The sequence below is a fragment of the Aquila chrysaetos genome, unplaced genomic scaffold (assembly GCF_900496995.4).
Source record: "Aquila chrysaetos chrysaetos unplaced genomic scaffold, bAquChr1.4, whole genome shotgun sequence".
NCBI classification, from domain to species: Eukaryota; Metazoa; Chordata; class Aves; order Accipitriformes; family Accipitridae; genus Aquila; species Aquila chrysaetos.
This window is the reverse complement of record NW_024470413.1, coordinates 22,771-27,913: the sequence shown is the minus strand read 5'-3', so window position 1 is coordinate 27,913 and position 5,143 is coordinate 22,771. Positions and strand designations below refer to the sequence as shown.

Below are 5,143 nucleotides of genomic sequence, written 5' to 3'. Positions count from 1 at the left end.
CTGGGAGACCTTGCTGGTATTAACCGAGGCTGTGACGTAGAGTACCTCAGATCTATCTAGAGCTACTCTTCCTCATTTCAGCAGTGGTCCTACCTTATCTCTTTTTCTCCTGTAACAGTTCCTGAAGTACCAAAAGTTCATCTTGGTGCCCTTGAAACCCTTTTTGAGCTTCCACCGAGTTTTGACATGGACCATTGCTGTGCTTGGAGGATGATGTCCTTGAAGACAAGATGTATCCAGGCACACTCTGAAAATTCTTGGTCTTTTCATTGACTGGATCATCAAGGGAGTGAGTAAAAACCCCTGTGTGACATGCTTCCTGTTCATGGAATGCCTGCAGCTCTTGGGTGGAGAAGGAGCAGACCTCGCCTCATGATGGCATCTGATGACTGATGCCTCTGACTGATGGCTTTAGTGTATGGCAAACAGGCACCAAATCGCACTCGCTGTGATGCCGTCTGGGACGTCTATGATGCACCCACCCTGAATGGGAATTGCTTTCCTGCAGCTCCTGTGAGGTCCCTGCCAGCCTTGGCATCTCGTGTAGCTCTGTGGCCCTGGACTTGGACATGAAACAGAGTACGTGCCCTGAATTCTGTTAGGCAGTGTGGGGACGAACCTGGGACACATGCCATTACAGTCAGTGGTGGTACAGTAAATTCAGCTGATGGAAAAGAGAGAGACCCAGCTCTCGCTATGGTACATGACTGCAAGCGTTCATATGAATACCTGTGTCAAGTGCCATGAAGATAAGGAGTAGGAAAAGGTTCTTTTGGCCTTTAGTTGGGCATAAGCTGCCATGTCACTTGGCCAAAGGAATTTCCCACCAGGCTCATACATGATTCCCAAGATGTTGCCCTGTCTCTATGAACTTCTCCGTTACAGGTTGCTGTTACCTACATGTATCTTGGACCACCTCTGGCCGTTCAAATGTCACCAGGGATTTGCATCTGAACACCTGACTCCTGCCTTTGCTCTCCCTTAATTCAGATGGGAGCTGAGACAAGGAGCTCACATGCAGGTGTCTATTTTGCTCACACCTGAACTGAGGCAAGAGGAATCCCACCTCCTGTGGCTTTGTGGTGTGCATGGGAGGCAGCTGAGCCTCCTTCCAATGCCATGAGTAGAAAGGCAGGATGATTTGCCTCCATTGACCCATGGATCCCTTCCCTCAGCAGGGGTAAAGGAGATCCCTGCTGCCTCTCTCTACGGGGATCCTGTCTAACAATATGACCAAAAAATGTGGCATGTAGATGTAACTTTGTCTCCGAGAGGAGAATTTTATTTCAGGAAAGAAGTGTCTCTCCCTAGCTGAGGGAAGCAACATCAGTGATTGCTTCAGCCTGTTTCCCAGCAGGTTCCCCTGAGCCCCAGGGACACCAGGAGGGAGCCCAGAGGGGGCAGAGAAAGTGCTGCCTTGGGCTGGTCCTCTGCTGCTGAGCTGGGCTGGGCTCCTGGGGTGGAGGGAGCTCCTGGCAAGCAGGCAGCATTTCAGAGAGACAGCTCTGCCCAGGAGCAGCTCCTCTGCAAAGCGCAGCAGGGCTGAGGGCACTGCCTGCAGGCACCGAGGGGAGAGGAGTGAGGCAGAGAGAGAGGTTAAAGGCAGTCTGGGGTGGGAGAACAGACAAGAGCTGACCTGGAGAAAAATCTTCACAGCCCTTCACAGGGTAAGTCTCTGGCTGCAGGGCAATTCCTGGAATGACCTCCTAAAGCTGGCACATCCCACAGCCTATGGGATCTGTCAGGAGGACTCTCACAGTTTGTGCAGTGTAGAGAAAAAGGACGCGCTTTGGAGCAGAGGTTCCCTGCTGCACCCTCAGAGGGACAGGGCATGTCAGCTGCCTTCACCCGGGGATGGCTGCGGAGTGTGAAGCTGGGTGTGCAGCCAGGGGTGCCCAGGGCTGTCCTGCTGAGCAGGGTCCCTGCACCCCAGGGGGCTGTGTGCTGGGGCAGGGGACTCTGCCGCTGGTCAGGTAAGTACTCAGCCTGCCTGGGGAGCTCCAACAGCAGACAGGGGAGAAGCTGTGGGTGGAAGAAGCAACTCGCAGCAGTGCAGGGATCCTTCTGCTGACAAGAGGGTGCTGTGTGGATCGGGGCTGCTCACAGCTCCAGATCAGCCCCGGGGCATTTCCGAGGATACTTTTCAAGGGGAAGCTCAAAGCAGGGATTACTATAAACATAAGGACCTTTCCTGAGTTTGTGTTTTCAGTTTTCTTCTCTTGGGGAGTTTTTGGGAGAAATGGAAAAGGAGCTGTCATGCTTGAACAGCTCACTGAGACTCGGGAGCTGTAACTCTGAGGGATCAGTCAGTCTGACAGGAGCCTCCTGAAGTAGAGCACAGGGACTGAGAACAACTGCCTGGCTGTGCTGGTGCCTGGGAGGTGGCATGCACAGCTGGGGAAGGGTAACTCTTTCCTGAGTGCTCAGCTGCCTCTCCCTTTGCCTCTCTGAGACAGACCATCACTGCTTTTTTCCTTGGTTCTCCACTTGTCTGTGTTACTGTTACCTTGTTGCTGCTGTCAGGCTCTGTGGGGGTGGGAGTTTCAGCTGCAGAGTCACACACTGATCTTGTGGGTCCTCCCATGCAGCTGTGTCCATGGGAAGAAGTGTCCCAGCTTTCCTCTCATCTGAGGGGTTATGCTCAATGCTGTCTGTGGGGCTGGGGAAAAAGCTGATTCTCCCTTACAGAGATGCCAGCACATTAGGTCACTTGGCTGTCACCTCAGAGAGTCCGTCAAGCTGTGAGCTGCCCTGCAGGATGCAAACCTGTCTCAGAGCAGCTTTCTGTTATCGGAAAGCCCCATGGAGAAGCACAGAAATGCTATGACTGAGGAAATGCTCTTGGGCTGGTGAAATGAGCCCAGTGTGTCCTTGGCTAGAAGCAGGGTGCTGTGACTTTGAGAAAGGGTGAGACATTTGGTGGTCTGCAGTGGATGTCTCTGCTCTCAGCAGTGTCTGGTGGCTTTTCAGGGTAAAATATGGGAGCGTGATCACCCTCCACCTCAGACAGGTGCAAGCACAGTGAAAGTGGGAACTAGACAGAAGGACAGAGCAGCTCCCCCTCTCTCTGCACTAAGCCACAGGCAATCCTCCTGACTTGCCTGGCTCACGCTGTTCTCCAAGAGTGCAGCAGAAATGCTGAAGGCTTCCGAGATCTAAGAAAACTCCCCAGGGGCGATGTGGTCAGCTGTAAAAAACCCTAGAACTCTTAAACTACTTTTACCCTCCTGGTTCCTTAGCACTGGGAGTGCAGATGCTGACAATCCCTTCTGCATTAGGAGTGGATTCAGCTGACAAAGTCAAACAGCAGACTGGCCCCTGCCCGCACCGATCCCATGAACCCACTGCTGCTGAGCAGGGCTGACTTCTCAAGAGCCCATGGGCAGAGGCCCTGCTCTTCATTGCACGCTCGGCCAGCACCAAGCAGGGCTCCAGCCACAGGCCTGAAGGAAGGTCTCCTAAGAAAAGTAAAAGGGTCTGCCTGTGTGAGAGTGGGAGGGTCTATGGGAAATGGCTTTGATATTGCTCAGAGAATAATGCCCTGACTCTTCCTTGTCTTTTTCCTACTTTGAAAGCACCCCATGCCCAGAGGAAGAAAATGTCCAACGGCAGCTCCATCGCTGAGTTCCTCCTCCTGGCGTTTGCAGACACGCGGGAGCTGCAGCTCTTGCACTTCTGGCTCTTCCTGGGCATCTACCTGGCTGCCCTCCTGGCCAACGGCCTCATCATCACCGCCGTAGCCTGTGACCACCGCCTCCACACACCCATGTACTTCTTCCTCCTCAACCTCTCCCTGCTTGACCTAGGCTCCATCTCCACCACTGTCCCCAAAGCCATGGCCAACTCCCTCTGGGACACCAGGGCCATCTCCTACCCAGGATGTGCTGCCCAGGTCTTTCTGTTAGTCTTTTTGATCTCAGCAGAGTACTTTATTCTCACTGTCATGGCCTACGACCGCTACGTCGCCATCTGCAAACCCCTGCACTACGGGACCCTCCTGGGCAGCAGAGCTTGTGTCCACATGGCAGCAGCTGCCTGGGGCAGTGGGTTCCTCTATGCTGTGCTGCACACTGCCAATACATTTTCAGTACCCCTCTGCCAAGGCAATGCTGTGGACCAGTTCTTCTGTGAAATCCCCCAGATCCTCAAGCTCGCCTGCTCAGATGCCTACCTCAGGGAAGTTGGGGTACTTGTAGTTGCTGTCTGTTTGGCTGTTGGTTGTTTTGTTTTCATTGTGCTGTCCTATGGGCAGATCTTCAGGGCTGTGCTGAGGATCCCCTCTGAGCAGGGACAGCACAAAGCCTTTTCCACCTGCCTCCCTCACCTGGCTGTGGTCTCCTTGTTTATAAGCACTGGCACTTTTGCCTACCTGAAGCCCCCCTCCATCTCCTCCCCATCCCTGGACCTGCTGGTGGCAGTTCTGTACTCAGTGGTGCCTCCATCCTTGAACCCCCTCATCTACAGCATGAGAAACCATGAGGTCAAGGATGCCCTGAGAAAACTAATCACTGGATGCTTTTCAGGAGGAATAAACTGCCTCTTGTCTTCTGCATAGTACTTATATCTCTTTGCAGACCAAACCTGTCTTTTGCTGGTCTTTTTATGGTGAATTTTGGGTGTGGTTTTTATTTCTTCTATTTCACTTTCTTTTACTTATCTGAAAGATTTCCACAAAGAAATGTCTGTCTTCCTCTGGTTTCTAATTCACAGTCGATCCAGATTTTGTGTCCTGGAGGCTGTGCAAATGAGCTATGCCCTCTGTGTGTTTAGACAAAATAAAGGGCCCTGCAGTGACTTGTTCTTCTGAGATCCTTCCTCCAAGACCTTCTCTGCAGCTGCAGGGAGTAGTGCCTGTGTGCAGAGGGGAAGAAGAAAGGAGTCCAGGCACAGCAGCAGTGCCAGGGAGCACCAGCGCTTGTTTTTTCCTGAGCTGCTCTCTTCCCACTGCCATGCTTTCCTTCTGAACCCTTTGGTTGGTGGAATACAGTCCTGCTGTGTGGCAGGCCTGTGGCCGCAGGCGAGGACAGGCAATGGGCACTTGTGTGACAGAGCTGGCCTCCATTGCAGCATTCCCATTGTACAAGGGGATCTCCCCATGCCTTGTGCCACAGATGCCCCCCAGCCCTGGGGCTCAGCCCTCTCC

At 53.1% G+C, this 5,143-nt stretch overlaps 1 pseudogene; it reads left to right on the top strand.

The window, feature by feature from the left end:
• The first annotated feature begins 3,598 nt into the window (after window positions 1-3,598).
• Window positions 3,599-4,779, top strand: LOC115338469 (annotated as a pseudogene).
• The last annotated feature ends 364 nt before the right edge of the window (window positions 4,780-5,143 follow it).